This window comes from Crocodylus porosus, unplaced genomic scaffold, assembly GCF_001723895.1.
Source record: "Crocodylus porosus isolate Cpor-Errol unplaced genomic scaffold, CroPor_comp1, whole genome shotgun sequence".
NCBI lineage: Eukaryota > Metazoa > Chordata > Crocodylia > Crocodylidae > Crocodylus > Crocodylus porosus.
This window is the reverse complement of record NW_017728947.1, coordinates 12551130-12572034: the sequence shown is the minus strand read 5'-3', so window position 1 is coordinate 12572034 and position 20905 is coordinate 12551130. Positions and strand designations below refer to the sequence as shown.

Here is a 20905-nt window from a genome sequence, read left to right as displayed (position 1 = left end):
GGCCGGCGGCGCCCGGGTGCGCGGCGCGCCCTAGGGTGGCGGGGGGCGTGCGCGGCGCCTGCAAGGCGGGAGAGAGGCAGCGTGGGAGAAACAACCCTGCTCCCCTCTCCCTTCCCGCCCCCTGCGCGGCCTGCCCGAGCTGCCCTGTAGTTCAAGCCCTGCCCCTGCCAGACGCAGGCCTGTTTGATGTGCCTAAAGATCACGGGTGCAGGCCCGTTGCCAGACCAGACGCCTCCTTTAATAAGTCCAGCTCCTGCTTGGAAGTCATCCATCGCTGCCTGTGGCACCGAGTCATCAGCTAGTGTGTCCCCAGTAGCCTCCCTTAATAGGGGCATCTCGGCCTCCTCCAGCTTGGCCTCCACCTGGGCCTCCTGGCTCCAACTTCCTAGGCCGCAGCCCAGCAGTTTGCAACCTTTTTTGTACTAGGACCCATTTGGAAACATCGATGGCCAGTCCCAACCTGCTACCCCTTGCCCACGGACCCCCTTAATAAGGGAGGCTACCGGGGATGCACCAGCTGATGATCTGACACAAATAAAAAGAAAACAGGGAAAGGAGCGAAGTCATAGGTTAAGAACAAGGAATTCAGAAGGGGACACTGAGCAGAGCACACTGGCCAGCGCCCACTGTCCCCTGAATGAGTCAAGGGAGCCTGTGAATGCCAACCGGTGAAACACTTCCAGGAGATGCAAGTGCAGGAGTGATAGGAAGATGGCCCCACATGCCCAGGTTTGCCCCAGCCAGAGCCTCCTTCCTGGTCCAATAGCTGGCTGGCTAGGCCAGAGCCGGGAGGAGATTGACCAGGAGGTCCTGGGGCTTGGTAGGGCTGTGGATGGGAAGTGCATAACAAAAAGGTGCAGGGCTAAGTGACACAGGCCTGTTTGCTGCCTTACAGGATCATGGACCTAGACAACCAGGCCCACCAAGTTAACTATTAGCCTCCTTTAACCAGGGAGGTTACTGAGAAGGCAGCAACAGGTTGCTTGGGACAAATGACAGCAAAACAGGGACAGGAGTGATGGTCAAAGGTTAATAACTAGTGTGCCAAGGGGGGACACCAAGCAGCGCACACCAGACAGCACGAGTCCAACAAACCAGTGGATGCTGCTGAGTGATACTCTGCCCAGAGACGGGATTGCACATGGGAAAGAAGAACAGCCCCGGCCCACAGTCCCTGGGGACCTTTCTGGCCACAGCCTCCTTCGTGGTCAGATATACAGCCAGGTTAACCAGGGCCAGAAGGAGGTTAACCCGGAGGTCCTAGGACTTGGTGGGGCCACAGATGTGAAGTGCATAACAAAAAAGGTGTGAGACTATGTAACACTGGACTTTTGACACATCAAGGAGAGTCACAGTCCCAGGCCCTCCAAGGAAACTATAAGCCCCCTTTAGCACCAGGAGCCACTAATGATATGTTACTGAGTACTTGGGACAAATAATAATGAAAACAGGGATGGAAGTTGAGGTCATAGGTTAACAACTAATGTGCCAAGGGGGGAACACTGAGCAGAGCACATTACATTAGACAGCATGCACTGGCCCTCAACCCCACTGAAAAAAATCATGCTTTTTCTACTTAGCCTAGGTGGGGAATCTTATGGTTAGGTGCAACTTGCCAAATTTCCACAGCTGTAAAATAAGAATACTGCTGCCTACCTCACAGAAACAATAACAAAAGCATTAAGCATTGTAGTTAGTGTTTCTGAAATATTATACAAGTCCTTAATCTCACTAGAATGTAAACCATCTTTCAGGGCTTGGGAATGCAGCAGCCATCTCAGAACCCTCCGCTTGTTTGGACAAATGTCCCTTTCAAACTTTTGCTTGCTGGCAAGTAGGTGCAGATTCCAGCATGTAGCTGAGCTTCACTTCTGCAGCAACAGGCTGAGAGCATGCTCATTTTATACGGTGAGAATCTTGGCCAGGAGGACAGGAGCAACAAATTAACAATAAGAGATATTTTCTTAAAATATTACCTACTTAGCTAATGGTAATCAACTAATATCATGTAGGCATCAATATAGTAGTATGTACGGAGAAAAGATCTGAAGGCAGGAAGGGATCCATATGAATCAGTTAAGGAAAGACTCTGCATGCAGAATGACACACCATGAAAGCAAGCACTGAGGTAAACACAGAATCAAAGCTGGCATGAATGGCAAGAAATAAAGGATAACACGATAAAAAACAAAGTATATAAGTAATGGTACAGAAGTGTGAAGAACCAGCTCATTAACCTATTTCCCAGTCCTCAGGCTGGCCCTGTGATTTATGTTTTAATCATGGTGAACATCATCCTTTTCATTTGGGGAGCAACAATATTTTTTGCCAGTCCCATCCAAAAATGCCATGGCTGGCTCTGCTATGGCCCCCACAAAAAAAACCACATCATTCAGAATTTGATGATGTTTAGCACATGCCCATCATAGCATGATGACCACTTATCATTTACATAGCCCTTTCCATCAATTGATCTCAAAGCCACTTGCCAAGAAGAGCACCATTGTCCCAGTTTTGCTTGTAAGGTACTGAGACACAGAAAAAGTAAGCTATTTGTCCAAGGTTATGCAGGGCTGTAGTGAAGCTGGGAATTGAACCTAATTCCTTAATGGCATCTTTCCTCACAGATATATATAGGGCATGGGCACAAGAACAGATTATCTTAAGATAAGAGTGGAGAGGGGGAAAACTTTACTGCTCTAGGGTGACTGCCTGTCCTCATGTTTCCACTCCGCAGTATATGAAAGCTAAACTGTAGTAGTTTAGCCCTCAATAAAACACATACACATTTACAGAAAATACAGTTCAATTATATAAATATACTATGTGGCCACATCTGGAAGGCTGGTACTGGTCATCACATCTGACCATGAATATCGCAAAACTAGAGACAGCTCCTAGTAGGTCAATATGATTAAGGGGGGAAAAAATCACATATAAAAAGAGAATGAGAAAAACAGTTTACCTTTAAAAAGAGATGAATAAGAGAGAGTATGAAAAAAATAGATAATAGTAAATAGTATAGAGAAGTACAGTAGATCAGAACAGCAGAGTAGAAGTTTTTGTTCTTTTATAAAAATAGTCATTCAGTGCTGTTAAAATGTGACAATTTACAAACTGGTAACAGGAAATATGTTTTCACAGAAAGAAGATGGCATTTAATGCCAGAGAATGTGGCTGAGGTCAAGAACTTAGCAGATTTAAAAAACAGACTGGATGTTTATATAACAAAAGTCAAGGTCATAATAAAGATGGAAAATTACTGAACTGTTATTAAATCTCATATCTCAGGGTTGAAGTGAATTTCTATCAAAAATCAACTGAGACCTAGTAGAGGAGCAAACTCTCTCGTTTACCTACTGCATCTTCCTCTGGGGTATCTGGCAGTGGCCACTGTCTGACAAAAGATACTGGACTAAATAGATCTCAGGGTCGATCCAGCAAAGTAGGGCCTGTAGCAGTACCGGTTAGTATAACCGAAGGAGCTTGGGAGAAACAGGCCTCATGACTGCAGGATGACCTGATATGAAAAAAAATTAACACACACTAATGAGCCAAAAGACACTGATTCAAAAGAGACAGTAAGAAAACAGCAGCTGAGAAACTCAAGGACAAATGTGAAAAGTAAGAACTCACTAATAAGGCAGAGATAACAAGAACTGAAGTGTAGGTGTGTAAACTTTCCAAAAGGCATGTAGAGATGAACATGACAGAGAGAGAGAAAAGAATTGGTACAAGACAAGGGGCACTCAAATATGAAAACAGGCTGCAAGACCTGTCTTGTGTACTGTGTTGCTGCTACCTGTCAAGGGCAAGCTACACTAAGTTGGACTGACTATTAATCAGACCAACTGATGTACTGCCCAAGGACAAAAAACCTTTCTGAGCTTTCGCCAAAGGACATGGATTTGAGCTGTTTTTTCTGCATCACTTTTGGAATCTGGAAGACCGCTTGCTAGCGTCCAGGTCCCATGACATGCATACCCCAGTCACCTATATATGAAAAGTGACAGCAGCAAGATACCACCCCTGAAAAAAAACCTCTCTGGGTGCATCTGCACATGCAATTAATGCACCTGAATTTTCTGTGCAGAAAATTCAGGCTCATTAAAGTGTTCCCGGTGCATATCTACATGCATGCCCCCATCAGGAGCAAATTGAGCCAATCCAGGCCTGCTCCTGCCCTGCTCTGTCACCCTGCAGCAACCAGGGGGAACTCCAGGCTTCCCTGAGTGCTAGCCCTGCGATGGCAAGGGGCATGGAGGCTTAGCTCCAAGCTCCAGAGGGAAGCTGTCCTAGCTCAGTTCCATCCTAGCTGGGGGGAGATCATGAGATCAGTCCCAGTCTCCACATGGCTGAGGCAGCATCCCACTAAGCAAACAGCTCTCCCCACCCCCTGTGGTTCCCTACTGCCTAGGCTGATCAGAAGCAATTTGCTCCCAGTCGGCGTCAAATGTGCTGTAGATAAGGTACTAGAAAACAGCACATTAGGCTAATATACTGCACAGTAATTGCTATGCTTGTGTAGACAAGGGACACTTTACTGCGCATTAGATTAGTCTAATGTGTAGACACACCCTTGGGTAGATACACCCTCTATGTCTCATAACAACAGTGCCTAGAAAAGTTGGCCATGCCTTCATTCATACTTGAAAGCCCTAATTTTATTATGAAGATTAGGCTTGTACTGACACGTTTTCAGTGCACCCATCAGTGTGCACATACACATATATACACACACCATAAAATATATATACCATATCAAGAACAACAGGTATTCTAATGAAGGATCCCAGGATTTGTGATGGTCTCAGTAGAAGTACAAAAGTGTACAGAAATTCATTCACAAACATGAAAATATTCCTCGGAATATTTAAGCTGTTTGAATTGCTGGAAGTATTTGTCATAGTTTAATAGTCTTAAATGTTTAAAAATAAAAAGTACATAGGGTATTTAGATTTTCAAGGTGAGATCCTGGGGCAGACGTCATGGAGAACAGGGTTTTAAAGAGGGTACAGTTTCAATGGAGGGGAGGAGAGATTGTTAGATATACGGGAAGGAAAAAAGGAAAAGGTTCTTTTTTTACTAGCTCCTATATTTTCTATGCTTTCCATTTGGGTTTGGGGTTTTGTTTTGTTTTTTCCCCTATTTTCTTCATCTTTTTCTCCTCTGCTCCTGCTTCCTCCTTTCCTAGCTCTCACACACTTAGGCCCCAGGCAGACATTGAAGTAAATGTGTGAATGGGATCTGAAGCAGGATCCCAACCATCACACTTCCTGCCACTTCATATGTGCATGACAGAGAGCATGCTTGTGGGATCCCATGTCAGATCCCACCATACCTGCACCACCAAGTAGCAAGCTTGGCTCCCTACACGCCCACAGCTGGGAGCTCTGATCACCCGAAGCACAGTCCCAGCCTCTGAAGAGGACACACAGGAGTCCTGAAAGGCTCCAGTGTGCTCCAGAAGCTAGGCAGTGGCCACACAATCAATTAAGGCAGGATGGGAACCAGCCACAAATTTATTGCACATATTTTGTATAATAACTTTGTATATGATACCTCATTTTATCATGCCATTAATTGAATGAACCTATGGCTGGGTCAGTACTTAAGTCATGATTAACCAGCTAATTGCATCTTTGGTGTACAGTCTGTCAGGGGCCTTAGATTGTCCTCCCACTTTGCCACATTTAACTTTGTGCTCTCCACCCTTTGGCTCTTCCACGCTGTCAATACCTGCCATAACCTGGTGCTTGTTTCTGGAGTGGGGTAGGTGAGCAGAAGCAGGGTTGCTGAACCTTACTAGCCACCTTCACGAGGCAGTGCAGCCAAGAAATGTTAATCCTCAGTGCAGTGCCCAGTCTTAGACTTCATTTGGACCTGATTTTGAATAGTGGTATGCAGAGATACCAAAGCTGGCCCTGAATGAAAGTGTAGAGCTGAAAGAACAGTCCTCACTAGAGGATGCCTGAAAGGTTGTGTGGTAGCATACAGAAGGGTATAAAATATACAGAGGTAAATAAGAGCAGTCCTTGAGTATGCATAAACACTCAGCCTTCTGTCAGTTTTCTGCAGCTCATTTTGGACTGCACTCTTTCCCTCAGTCTCCTGAGTTACTATAAAAGCCAGGACAAGACACTTGTATATAAAAAGTAACACTTTAATGTCATGAAGCAGCTGTGTCATGAGAATGCCATATCATCTTGCTGTACAGAGTATTGCATATATAAAAAGTTAATTAATTTTAATGCTTAATTAGTTTCAGACATCAAGCTGATGAGCAAGACATTTCTATTAGATTTAAAAGAAAATGTTGGTAGGTTAAATTAAGTACATGCATCATCAAGATATTGATGGAAACCAGTGTTGTAAATGCAAATCCACTTTCACTGCAAAACTGTTTTCCACAAAGAAGTGTTTGTGTGTTTTATATATATATATATATATATGTATGAATATGCCACTTGAGTATTTGCTGTATTTTTCAGTGTTTAACATGCATATGCACATACCTCCAAAAAGAATGAAATTGCAGAATGAGGTTGACTGAATTTTGGTCAATTTTTATTACAATTTTGGTTATTTTTTGGCTGTGGTATATAAGGCTTACATTACTTTTAGATTTCCTTCACCAGGGGAAAAACAATGTCTTATACACCAGAAAATACAGTATTTCTGTTTTGTCATCCTTGTGGGATAAGTGTCCTGCAAATAATTTTTATGACTGAGTTAAAGAATAATATAATACCACTTCATCTAACAGTTGAAAACACCTGAATTTGTTACAGAAAGCCTTCTGGCAGCAAACATATAAAGTGTATAACATCAAAGTATGAAACCTCTGTGTGTTGAAAGGAAATAGGAACAAAGTAAGTGAGCTATAGAATAAGGAATTGGTAGAGACTCTATGTTAAGTATGGATTAATAATTAAAATACCTAACATTTGCAATGAAGTATGAAGGAAGGTCTACCAATCCATAGATGACTTAATCCATTAAACAGGCATTAAATATCTGCACTAATTTGAAAATCAGTAGGAAGGATGTAAGTGGTTTATTCATAGATTTGTATTCTATCTGTAGTCATTAATTCTTCTTCTTTGAGCTATCTGCTTCTTTGTTGTTCCTCGTCTAATAGTAATGACATTCCTCAGTCAGTCTCTTAAGGATATAGATGTCCTCAAATCAGTATGGTCTGGAAGCATGGGGTGGATGGGGAGGCTGGAGAGTGGGGAGAAGATACACTGGTACATTTGCACCCCACTTTGATTCTTGTTTCACCCAAAGTTAAAACCAATTAGCAGTGGCAGCAGCATTTTTTTTTTTATCAGGCAGCACTGAGGAAGTCAACTGAATTCATGGCTTATTACAATGTACCGGATTCCTTCTAAACTCTTCATTCCACTGGTATTAATGGCCCTCTCCCGTTTTTAATGGTCTTGGTGTTCCACTAATCAAGCTATCCTTTTTTCTGCAACTCTATTGTCTGTTAGCTACTCCTGGTAATATAGTTCCTATTTCACAGCTCTGCAGACTGTTTTCAACTCATTCCAGTAAACTGATTCTTACTTCTATCTTAAACTGAATAATATAGCCCTAGGCCCTTAATCTATTCATCAATCTTCTAGTTTCTTTTTACCTGAAGAAAATGTGTTGTGATGCACCACGCCATCTATACCCCTTACTGCTCTTAGTTTATAGGGGCAATCTGTGCATTAAAACCCACTGTCATTTTACTGCATTTTCTTAATTTTGGTGACATTCAGTTATGAAAAAAAAGAGAGCAAATGATCCACTCATTGATTTTTTTTTGACTTAAGACATAATCCTACTCTTTGTCCCATTAAGTGTATGGCACAATTCTGAAGGGTTTCAAAGACAGCCAAGACTTTGATATGGTCTTTACCTTTAAGGGTTTTTTGTTTTTTTTATAAAGGACAGTAACTAAGAGTTTGGCGTTATAAGAAATAGTCTGGTCATGCCATGAAAAATATTTTTATTCATCATTTAAAAAAATCATACCATACCAGGAATACAAGAGACTTAAGCAGAAAAGTTTAGATTATCTGGATTTCTTAGTTTGTTAGATGTATGCATTTTTAAAAAAATAAAAAAACCACATGAAAATAGAATTAGAGGCCAATGTTATTAATACAGTATTGTATACTGAAATCACATAAAGCTAAATGCTGAAAAGTACTGCAATATTTGCACAGACATAGTTATAGCTAGGGTTGTATTAGATTTTCCACTATAATATCCCTAAAAATCAAGGTCTTGGATTTTAAGTACAGCCATACCAAACATTTGCAACAAAACCCTAAACTAAATAAACCTTAGTTGGTTCTAGGATTTTGTTACAAACCCAAGTGAGTTCCTATAACAAAGCTTGTGAACTTTTTGTATGAAGCTGGAACCATTTTTGTGGGCAGAACTGCCAATTAGGGTTTTGGGGGTTTTGTTTTGTTTTTTAATGTACTCCTGCAAAATAATCAGGTTTCATATGGTGAGATGACACTAGAGGGTACTTTTCTTCCCCCCATTGAATTGTAGAATACATTGAAAGAAATTCCAGGGATGACGACACGGGCATCAAAATATACATTAAATCAAAAGCTAAGACATTTTTTAACCCAAACAAATAAAAGTGCCAAATGGTATATTTCAGCAATAAAGACTTCAGTCAGTCTAGCAACATGACAGAATTCCACTGACTGAGCTTTAGATGAGGATCCAAAATGCTTGCACCAAATGACCTCTTTCCGTTCAAAGAAATGAGGAAGGAAAATCCGATCTAAATCTATTCCTAAGCCTCTTTTTCTAGTCATCTGAAAATCCAGCACTTGTGTTATCTCAGTTTTCTACTGTGGTAAAAGAACTGTGCAGCAAAAATGAAGCTCAGGGAAGGGGATATAAAAGATTTATTGCAGTTTTTACTTGGCTGAACTTTCATGGATAGATGGACAAAGGGCCACTTTTCTTTGCCTTTATTCTATCATCATGCCAATAAATAAATTTCTATTTCTTTATGGTGATGCTAGAAAGCACAGATATCAATCAGTAATATACTAGAATAGTATCAGAACAGGATTGTCCAAATACTTAGAGAAAGCCAAATTCACTTTAACTGCTTCAGTCCAAACCTGGTTACCTTCACTGAGGTTGTGTCTATTTAATACTAGTGTTTTGGTAATAGAAATCAAAGCTGACAAACCCGTATGTTTACCTATATACTTCAATAAAAGAAATATGTATTGCCAAAGTTAAGCTTTTAAAGCATAAGGGAAAAAGCTCATTCAGCAAATCCCACCAAGTTTCTATTACCCAAAGTCTTGTACAGCTTTGAGTAACAGAAGCCATAGATTTTACCACCAGTAAGTCAATGTTTCCTTATTTTTACTTGACTCATGCTATTGCACCTATACACAAACAGCAAGGCTGCTCCAATGCACTGCAATTAATTAATCAAGTCTGTTGGAGCATGGTAATTATCACACTCCAGCAGCCTCTAGCGTCTCATGTATCAGTGTCTCCACACTTCAAATTGGCAGTGGGGGCATGTTAAAGCTCGTTCAATGAGCTTTAGATAAAGTGTCCCCACTGCCATTTTTCAGCACGGGATGCTGTGATACATGAGACACTTTGGGCATTTTAATTAGAGTGGCTCTCAGAGCCACTCTAATTAAAGCGTCCCCCTTGCTGCTGAAGCATGTGTATAAAAGCCCATTTAGTTTTAGTTCAATCTGGAAATACACAAAATTCAGCACCTCCCATAAAATATTCTGGATAAATAATTCTTTTTATTCTTATTTGCCATTAGAAATGGCAATGACCTACAGCATTAAAACCTGTCAGAACCTCTTGCAAAAAGACATACTGACCTGTACCACCAGAGTACTTAACAAAGCTATTGATCTCCTCCTGAACAGTGAGGGAGAAGTTTCATCAGTTGAATGCATGTCATCTATGGAACTGCAACCCCTTCAACCTCTATTCCCTCTGACTAATGAGATTGTTGAAAGAGACATCTATTGTAGAACAAAGTTCCCTTTTCTACCCCATTCCATTCAGCTCTTACATCCTGCACATTTAAAATAATTAGCTGTTTACATATAGGAGTAAATTATGCTGTGGTACAGTGCTTAAAAAAAAAAAAAGGGACTAATCGTATCCTATTCTGCCAAAAAATTATATAATTTATTTTATGAGGTTTGTTCAGGCCATTTAGTCTTCTAATTAAACAGGTTTTACATAGGTAATTTTGCCTTCTTACTGTTCCCTTCTTGCCCTCATGCTTACTTTTTGAACTTCTTTTTTGAATGAGTTTCGTTTCTACCATTTCATTGCTGTTAGCAAGAGCTACATTTATGTAATATATACAGTAAAAAAAAATGTTGTGAAAACCTAGCGTTCTCTTACCTACTGGCCATGAATAAGGCCCACTGGGCTCTCTAGATTCATGGCAAATAGAATATCCCCTGATGCCTTTGACAATTTTAACCATATCTTTTGCTTTTCCCTCTTAAATTAAGGATATACTTCAATCTCAGATCTGCACTTTGTAAATTTTCTTTGGTAAAAACACCATTTTTACTGTACTGAGCACCACTGCTTTGCCATCATTTAGCACCACATAGGTATCATCTTTATCCCTCACTCCATCTTAAAAGAAGGGTTATGTAGATTAGGACAGTTTCCCTGTAATCTGAGACTAAGAAAAAAAAGTGATTCTAAAAATTGAAGTTTCTTTTAATTTACTAAAGATAAACACAGGATTTTCTAACCTTAAACTGCTAGAAGCCTTCAGAGATTTCTCATGAGTTAGTAAATGGCAGCATATGTTTTGTCTGTTGGCCTTGAAAGAAGAGAATTCTACAAAAGCAAATATACTTAAAAAAAATCCTTCATCTGGTGCAATGATTTGAGTAGGCGATTGTGTGCACTGTTACAGTACATCAGGAATAGTAGAAATGTGATTAGATCCTTTAGAACTGTTGCTCCTTAGAAAGCCACATAGGCCAGATCTGCAGTTGGTATAAATCAGAACAGTTCCATTGATGTGAATAGAGATATGCCAGTCTACACTGGCTGAGAACCTATCCCCACATATTCATGTTGAATGCCAGTGAACTAGGCAAGCTCTCAAAACTGGAAGGCATTTCTAGACAGCTTTGTTTAAGTTTCAAATCCACAGATGTTTCAAACTTGATTATATGACTGTGTGCCTTTAAAAGCTGTTGACCTCTCTTACCGATGAACCTGAAAATTAAAGTGTTCCCCACAGAACCTGTAGGTGTATCTAAAGACATTTTGCAATAGGTGTTAGCCTGGAACATCATATAATGATCTTCACATTTTATGCCCTTTGTATTTCTTTTCACAGTGAATATAATTAGTGAAAGAATGAAATGAATTAGGAAAAAAATGACCTGCAGATTTTGAAACAATTACATAGTCCATAATACTTCAGCATATAGTTGCAATCAAATTTAAATGTGGTTGAGTTCTATGTACAAGTTAAAAAAAACACATTTACCTAACTTTGGTTGTGTTCACACTGGAGCCAAAGTCACTTACTAAAACAGGCAAATGGGTTTAGCATATTTGAGCTATATAGCATATATAACACAGGATATATAACACAATTTTGAAGTTATGTCTTTAGATGACATAGAAAAACACTTTCTCAGCTTTAGATGATGAACTGAGGTGCAAAGTAGATTAAGTGATTTGCTCTCAGTTATTTTGGAAGTTTGTGGCTAAACTGGAAACTAAGTAGTGGTCTCCTAAGTTCCAGTTCAGTGTCCTACCCACAAACCATCCTTCTGCCACTTAAGTTTTTGCTTGAAGACCAAAGAGAATAATGCACACCATTTTATTGCTAAGATAACTAGTAAAATGGTTCCTCATTTACAAATGGAACCTTTGTTCCATAAATGTAAATGTAACATTTACAAATGGAATTAACTAAATGGATAGGGAACACGTGCCTCCTGAAGCTGTGGGGGTGGGCACAGTGACCTCCTGCAGGTGGCAATGCAGGCATCGGTAATGAGGGCAGGCCAAGCGGTGACTGTCCACAGGCAGCCCATGCACCCCCTATGTGTCTATTTGCCCACTATGGGTCACCTATGACTAAATGCCTGCCAGCATTAACCAATTACTTCTCTAGGTCACTGCAGTGGCAGGGCATTAGCACAGGCCTCATCTCCCCTGCTTTTACCTACAGCATCTTGTTGGGTGTTTCAGGTTTTGTGCCTTGTAGTTGCATGTGGAGTTGACTGAGAACACAAGGGACTGGACTTGATGGCTCAGGAAGCTCTTTCCAGTCTTGTGCTCCTATGAAATACTGGCAATAGCGTCATCTTCAACATGTGCAACTGAAATCAGTGCTCTCTAATTATTTCACTAAAGCACGTCAACTAATGGTGAATGCAAGCATTAGGAGTTCCATATGCCCAGCACTCTGTTAACTGTCCATTTTTATCAATAAAAGGCCAAGCTGACAACATATCACGTACACCGTATTCCTCAATACCATAGCCTGATGTTATCATAGCCTTCACTTGCCCCTGCTTGTGACAACCACATCCAACAGGGACCATATTCTGTAGCATGCCCTACCCCTTCTTGCCATGTCCCCAAATTCCCTGGCAGGCCACATGTAGCATCTCTGCAGGTGGTCTGTTTTGACACCCCTACTCTAAGCCATTTATGTTACCAAACTGCTGGGTTTGACTGACCACAGTGTGAAAGACAGGGGACAGAGTGCCAGTCCAGGGACTAGCAGGGAGGATCATGGTCATGGAGGCAGGGAGGCAGTCATGATCTAGAGGACATGACTGTCACTATATTGGAACAACAAGGCCAGGGAAGGGAATGCATCCTCTACAAAGTATCATGTTAATACCTGTAGCACAGTAATCTGTAACACTGTACTCAGATTAATACCAATTCAAAGAGAAGAGTGCCCCCTTACTGAAGCATCAGTAATTCAACTATTAGTTTGTGGCAGGTAACAAGCAAAATTTTCCCTCAAGTGATTCAAGCACATTTTCTTTTTCCAAAAGCAGAAATCAAATCAAATCATTCTCATTTGCTCCTACTCTGTAAAAAGTTAGAGTAAATATTATTTGCAAAATATCTTTCTTGGCACACAAACAGGAAAATAAGCTTTTAAAACTTCCCCTCTAGCCATAAAATGATAAATACTTAAGCACCAATTAATTACTAAGCAAAACATATATTCAGACTTTGAAAGAACCCTGGTTTAAAAAAAACCCCACACATAAAATATACATTAATATGTGATTTCCATTTAAATGTTAGAATTTTTCAAAGGAAATTATATTTGCTTGCATGACAGAAAAAAAAGTAAATCAACAATTCTCATGCAGTTTTAGGAGGAAAAGAACTGAAAGCAAGAAAAGAAAATCAAATTATGAAAATGAGTTTATGTGTGGGTATAACATATAGTCTATATTTTTAAATAATTGCACAAACACAAGACTACTCCAAAGCAGTTTCTGTAGAGATGTTCATGACAAAAGCTACACAGAATCTTATAATTTCTCTTTAGCTAGAATGCCACTCTCTATCACTATCCACTCACTTATCTTTAGGCTTCACCCAGTTTCTCCTAAACTATTCCAGATTCTCTCCAGGAAGCCCCTTCCTTTCTGACCTAATTCAGAAACCTTTCCTTTGACTCTTTCAAGACACCTATGACTCTCCAAGACACTTTGTCCACTAAGCCTTTCTTTCTCTCACTGTCTCTAAATTAAACCTTGCTAATTTTATTCATATAAATAAAAGCAGTGGTTTGACACTATGAGTAAGGATTTCTGTCTAGGGAACTGTATAGCTAATTATGTATGAGGTACATGCACATGTTCTATATTCAGTATGTATGAAGTGCATATTGCTGTTCATAACTTCAAAATAAACCCCAAACTACAGGTGTAGGGTTACTGTACGTTCTTTAGAGGCATCACAACCTTAGGCATCACCAGCTACTGTATGTCTATTTGGCAGCAAACTGGAGGCTTCACTTACAGGGATACTTCCAAATCCACCCACTAAATACTGTCACGGAATAATTTAAACCAGAAAATGAATTCAATATTTCTTTGACACTATAGACATGCACATGGGTAAAAGCGTCAAATCCTGATCTGATTTGCACAGCTGAAGAGAGTGCACCCTTAGAAAAATTCCTACAATGCTGCAAGGATCTTAATGTGCTTTATTTGGAAGTAATTGTAGTAATAGTAATTCTCTTGGGGGAAAATATGTTCTTTAATTCTGCGGAAGGGATTTCTAAGGATTCTGAAGCAACCCAGTCTTGGGGGGGGAGGGGAGGGAAGCAAAGATGAACTTTGGAGTTCTTCGGCTGGAAAAATAAGCAAGAGATAATCTTGAGGTTGGGGACTGGTGGGGAAAATGGAATTCATTTGGACATGGATGGGTTGTAGCAGAAAAATAATTTGGTTACATTTATTAAGAGTTTGTTCCAAAGCCTGCTAACATCATCACAAAGGCTCATGTTAACAGGCTTTGAATCCGGCCTAATCCCAAAGTGTTGACACATTTAGAACATCCATGCCGTGAGCATAATTAACTGAGTTTAAGTGTTCACAGTAGAAATCTGGCACAGACCAGACCTTCACTGATGCCTGTGGTATATGAAATTCTCTACTCTGCTCCATCACACTGACTCCTCAATTTAAACAAACCTACTGAGACCCAGATTTCTTTCGTCTTCTTTTTCAAATCCTGCATCTTCTACAGGGACCACTGACAGATTCTTGTAGCCCACCAGTGTTTACTATTACCAGTTCACACCTTAATTAAAATAAGAAGGTGGAGCCAAACTTTTCAATTGTTGTAACTACTGTGCTCCATCAGATACAGTCCTTGTTTGAACCTGTTAGCAAATGACACTACATTGTACTGGAGTGGCAAAAAAAAGCTCTTTGGGTGCTCTGGCTCTGAGATCTAGGGAGAGTCCTTTTTATACCTCACAGCATGCATTCTGATTTAACTCACAGCCTAGATAACAATAAGGCATTTCCTTTACATAAACCTCAATAGAAAACTAGAAATCACAAAAAGAAATGAAACCAAGGAGAAACAGAACACAACCAGTACAGGACACATGGGAAAAGTTCACAAAAGGGTAATAGGAAAATGGACATGGAAGAGGACAGTGTGTCAGAGACAAGGGGAAAAATAAGAAAGGGAGATCAGAGTCAAGACTATAGAGTTGTATTTAGATCATCCATTAGCTTCAAGTCAGAGGAACTACCCATAAAATGTGTTTATATCAGCAAGATGGAAAAAGCCATAATAATGACAGAGTCAAAAAGCTACATTTCAGTAGGACAATGGACTATATACAAATCATCAGTGGGTGCATCTACATGCTCATTAATGTGCTTTTGCTACTCCATATTAAATTTAGTACCTCTAAGGTGAGGTACTAACTAAATGCACATTAGGCTGCCCCAACGTGTTGTAGTAAAAGCACATGGTTTTTTAGTGACACTTAATGTGCAATAGCCTAATGTTACTGCATATTAGCACAGTTTTTGCCATGAAGCTCTAATGCTCAGTAAAATAGGCTACTGTACATTAAAGCACACATTATTATAGTTAATTAGAAGTGAGTCACAGATAGAGCACACAAGGACATACAACGCGTGAAATAACAGCAGAGGGTGGATATAAACACATTTTTCTTATTTGCCAGCTTCTCATTTTTAAATGGCACTGAATGCTGTTGTATTTCATATTATGTTGAGATAAATTAATGACACACAGAGAGAACAGTGGTAAACGGTGCTAGCCGGAAACTTTAAACCCAGTCTCAGTTCCTTGTTTCGCCAGTGATATCCCTACATGTCCTTGAGTAAATCAGTTTGAACTAAATCCTATTTCACTTGACATGCCTGAACAGCACATACAAGGATGTGTTAAGTGCAGTTTTTTTGACATTCATATACATTTTGCAATTTAGCTCTGGTCATGCAAGCATGCATGTCCCAATAAAACATGCTCGACAGGGCTGCAGTGGGCCTGATGGTAGGCCTGCAGCAAAACAATATTACCCAAAAACACATATGATGTGGAAATTTTAGTCACAGAAAAACCATGCCTAGCAGCCATTACAGGTCAGAAAAGGAAGGTTCTACCATGGTAGGGGCACTTTCCCAGAGAGCTGAGATTGAGATTCTAGGTATCTTCTTCAACTCAAGAAGGGTTTGAATCTGCATTCCCTGCTTCCGAGCAAGATGCTCTAACTACCAGACCACATTTTACATGTCAGCCAGACCCTGCTTTATCTCCCTTGGCTGTCTTCTTGCCTGCTTTTTTATGAGACTTGCTCCTAACAGCAAGCACCCCATTAATAAGAAATCTGTTTCCATCACACACACACATAGATTTCAGCTATCAAACATTACTTGAATATTATGATTTTTGTTTGTAAATTAATTACGCTGTATACAGAATCACAGTCAGATCTATATGTATCACAGGATGTAATTAATTAATTCAGGGTCATGTATGGCTAAGGCATGAACTATACAATGGCTATGGGAACAATCGAACGAAGTACTTTAAAAAAATCCTGAGAATAAATCAAAAGTTATTCTAATGGGAAGGCATTTGAGAAAAGAAAGCATGATTATGTTAAAAAGTTTCAAGGACCATTTCATCAAACTAGGGGATCATGGAGCAAGCACCAACTTTTCATTCTAAAATTTAAAAATAACCAAGTTCAGGAAACAGTCAAACGTGTTTGTCTTACAGAATTTGCTGAAGAATTGTCCATATTTTTGAAAAGTCACTATATAACATTTCATTTTAACTGCAAATTAGACAGAAAAAAATCCCTAGGAATTGTTTTTATTATTTCTACTTTAGATGCTAAATTGATACCCTAGTGAGTGAAGGTCGTGGCCCATAGAAGACATCATGAGTAGACTTCCCTACGTAACTTTCCAGTCACAGCACAATTTCAGAGCAATTACCCCTTAGTGGACAGTCTTGCCTTTTCTCTGCGCTGTTTTGCCTTCGTGGCTCAAATGCAGAAATTGCCAACTAGTGTTAATAGCAATGACAGCTTAGATGAGGATGGATAGATATCTGGCTGGGGTATTATGATCCCAGCACTCGTTCCTGCCCAGGGCAGGGGGTCAGAGTTGATGATCTGTTCAGGTCCCTTCCAACCCTAGAAACTATGATATGAACCCATGTTCAGTTAAATAACTAGATGGAGGCTGGACTCCCATTTAACTCTAGCTGATCACCATTCATCAGGGGAAATGATATTCATTCACTGGTGACCTGAGCTGAATTTTAACCAGGGACAGAGGGAGATGCATCTTTCTCTATTTCATTTCCAAACCCTTGACTATGGCTAGTCAAAAAAAAAAATTCAAAGTTTCAATATTTTTCAATGAAACAAAGAGATTCCCCGCTATCCCCCCCAATATGCTCACAAGTTATTTTTCCCATTTTCTGACGCTCTTCTCTGAGCTGCCCAGCCCTTTCGTTCTTAGAATATGATGTGTATTAATAAAGATTAAATAAAACACCAGTCCCTCCACCCAATCCAAAATCATTTTATGCAAAACATTAAATAAGGAGGTAAACAGGGAGACAGTGTAATAATAATAATAATAATAAGCTTCAGTTCAGGACAGCTAGGTTCTCCTAGAAGCTAGTCCATGGACAGGGTACTCTGTCTCTTTGTATATGCTTCTCTCCTCAGCATTTGGAGTACCACTGCCTAGGATGTACTCTTAGATGAGGAAAGACTGTGGCTATATAACTGGCACAATAGGGACCACTCTGGATTGGGATCTCTAGGTACCATCACTGTACAACCATAACAACAAATGCAGAACCAGATAGCAATCAGCTTATATCAAGTTGAATTTCAGGGCACAATGTGCAGTACAACGTTCTATAATAGTTAAAAAGGTATGCAGGCTATTTATCAAAGGCAGTTTATTTAAGCATCCATTGTGTTCTCAGTTTTAACAAGGTACTCAGTGTACTGTTCACCATCAAAGAGGTATTTATAAACTTAAAGTAATCATTCCCCACAGGTACAGGGAATTCTTTTATCTGCCTTATAGGACTAAGCTTCTTAACCAGCAAAAAGCAATCGGGGAACAGGACTACGAGAGCCAAAGTTCTCTGATGTAAATGCAAGTCTTTCCATGGACTTGAGATAGGTTGTATGCTAATTTGTGAGCGGTAAGAATGGAAACATTATTTTTATTGAGCCAAGAAAGCAAAATGAGCTGGATGTTTCAAAGATATTCTAAATGAGAGTTAGGAGGTTGTTGCTTAGGCAATTTACCAAAATTCAACTTAATAGCTTTATAGCTCTTCAGTTATCTTGTGCATCCTTTTTGAAAACGATGGTACCAGCATCTGCTGTAAGAAAACTACCTGGATCCCAGTAATAAGTGCATTTGGAATGGAAGACAAGTTATGATGTATACTGCATCTGAGTAATGAACATCTATTCTTTTGTTTGTGGTGACATGTGGTTGTGAATTCCTGCAAAGAAAGGATAGGTACATATATCCCCTATAGCAAGGCTCATAAATTATAGGTTATATATTTCAAAATAATAAAGAAAATGTGAGGCTGGAGAATTTAATTTTTTACACAAGAGTTGAAAATCTATTGTACTGCTAACCAATATGTCTTGTAGGAAGAATAATCCTCTATTGTGCTATTATAAAAAGGCATTTCGAAGCTATACGGGTCCCTAAGCTCTGCCCTCTTCCAAAGAAAGATCAGTAGCTTGATTGATCTTTGCAATGGATGAAAGGTGCTCTGATAGAACTAAAAACAGAAAGAATAGAGAGGACAAATCATTTCTTGCAAAGAAGCCCATGGGAAGGCAAGACGACTCTGCAACATCTCCTATACCCACAAATAAAGAAACTCACTAGATCCATAAGCTAGCAGGCATGCTTGGTTGCCTGTCTCTGAAGCTGCACACATTGCCCTCTCTAGGGCTTGCCTATCTTTGCCAAGGCATTTGCGAAAAAGCAACTAAGGACAGTGAGAGATGGAAAGAAAGCAAATAAAACAGTCCCAAACTGCATGAATATCATGTAGTAATTCCACCGGAAATCTGACAAATCTCCAAGCAGGGGCAACACATAGGGGGTGCACGCGGGTGCATGTGCACCCCCTGGAAAAAGGTACCGCCAACACTGCCAGTGAACCTGCAGGCAGTTGCCGCTCACCACATCACTGTCAACACCGCCAGCGGCTGCTGCCGTCACTGCCGGCAGCGCCTGCAAGTGGTTGCCAACCCCTGGTCTGTGCTCACTACACCCACCCCCCATTGCTGACAGTGCCAGTGGCATCTGCAGGAGCTCCACACTTACCACCACTAGGCTCTCACTGCCGCACTTCCACTGCCACCAGCACAGCCATGCCCACCCAGCCACTGGGGGCACGCACTGTTCATGTATCTAAGGAAGGGTTGATGCCACACTGTATAGTTCTACTTTTGGGCTATGTACAGACAGTCAAAAAGCCCTAGGTTGAATTGATTCAGTCTTTGCAGGTTAGTCTAAACTGCAGAGATTAAATTGAAACAGATGTGAACAGACATTTACTTCTGATTCAGGAAATGCAGCTACATGCCAGCAATGGCTTACGCCAGAAGCTGGGGGGTGCTAAAGCACAGTTTTCTGGTGCATAGCCAGCATGAGTTTGTTTCTTTTTTTAATATAGCCAGCATGAGCTGTGTGGTTGTTTCCTCTTCCTGTTGCCCCTGAGGTGTCTGGGATTTGCAGTCCAAAATTACAGCAGCAGGGCTCTGCAGGGTTGCTTATCACTTCCTCTTCCTGCTTCCAGGTGCTTCTGGGATTTGTAGTCCACAGTTGCAGCCAGCAGTAAGTTTGAGCAGGGAAAGGAATGTTTAACCCTCCTCCCTGGCCCCAGACCCCAGCCAGGGTTTGCCTGGGGGAGGAAGGGGGGGGAATAGTCCCCCCCACCTTACCCTGCACACTGGGTTGCATCCCCAGCCAGGCTTGCCCCCGCCCCCAATCAGCCAGCCTTCACTGCTCCAGCTAGGGAGCAGAGGTGTGGGGCCAGCCCTGCTTTCTGGAGCAGACAGCACAGCACAGCACAGCCCAGGGCTGGAAAGCATGCTGGGGGACCGTGTTTTAACTTGAATCAAGAATGGGTCTGGGACAGAAGTTTCATAAACCGGTTCGACTAAATCAGTTAAGTCTGATAGTACCTTCAACCAGGTTTATCTTAAACCAGTTTCAGCCATTTTGAAACTGGTTTATGTGCACTGAACTTCTGTTCTGTTACAGGTTTAGATCATTAAACTGGTTTATGTGTAACTTCTGTTCCTAGCCCTGGTGACACCCTTTTTTATCCCCATTAAAAAACTATGGGGGTTTACACAGTATGCATGAATGAAGTACAGCAGTCACCCCATCTCTACCATGCAAGGGAATATTCCCTAAGATGCACCTTGCTAGCGTTATACCAGCTAGCTCCTAAACCAGACGCACTATAGCCACATTAGTGCAGTGCTGTGTGCAGACTGATAAGCTCTGATAAGAAAGTCTAATTCCTTCTTGCTTTGCGCACAGGCAGAGATGTTCTATTGGCAAGATTATTTTATCAGTTTAAGATGAATAGCTGCTTCTGTGCTAATAAACTCCTTTGACCCTACTTTTTGTGTAATGTAGTTTGGTAGACAAATTAAAAAATGGAGGGAAACGAATGGAGACAAAACTTTTGCAATCCCAAGCCAACAAAGAGTTTAACTGTTTTTTAGCAGCAAAGCAAGCAGGAGAACAAGAGCTCAAAGCTAAAGAACTGAAAGAACTTAAACCACCTCTCT

General features: G+C 40.6%; 1 protein-coding gene across 3 annotated transcripts in view; it reads right to left on the bottom strand.

Annotated features, from left to right (window-relative positions):
• TUB (tubby bipartite transcription factor) overlaps window positions 1–20905 on the bottom strand; it is a 307786-nt gene that overhangs the window by 114745 nt on the left and 172136 nt on the right. The window lies entirely within an intron of this gene.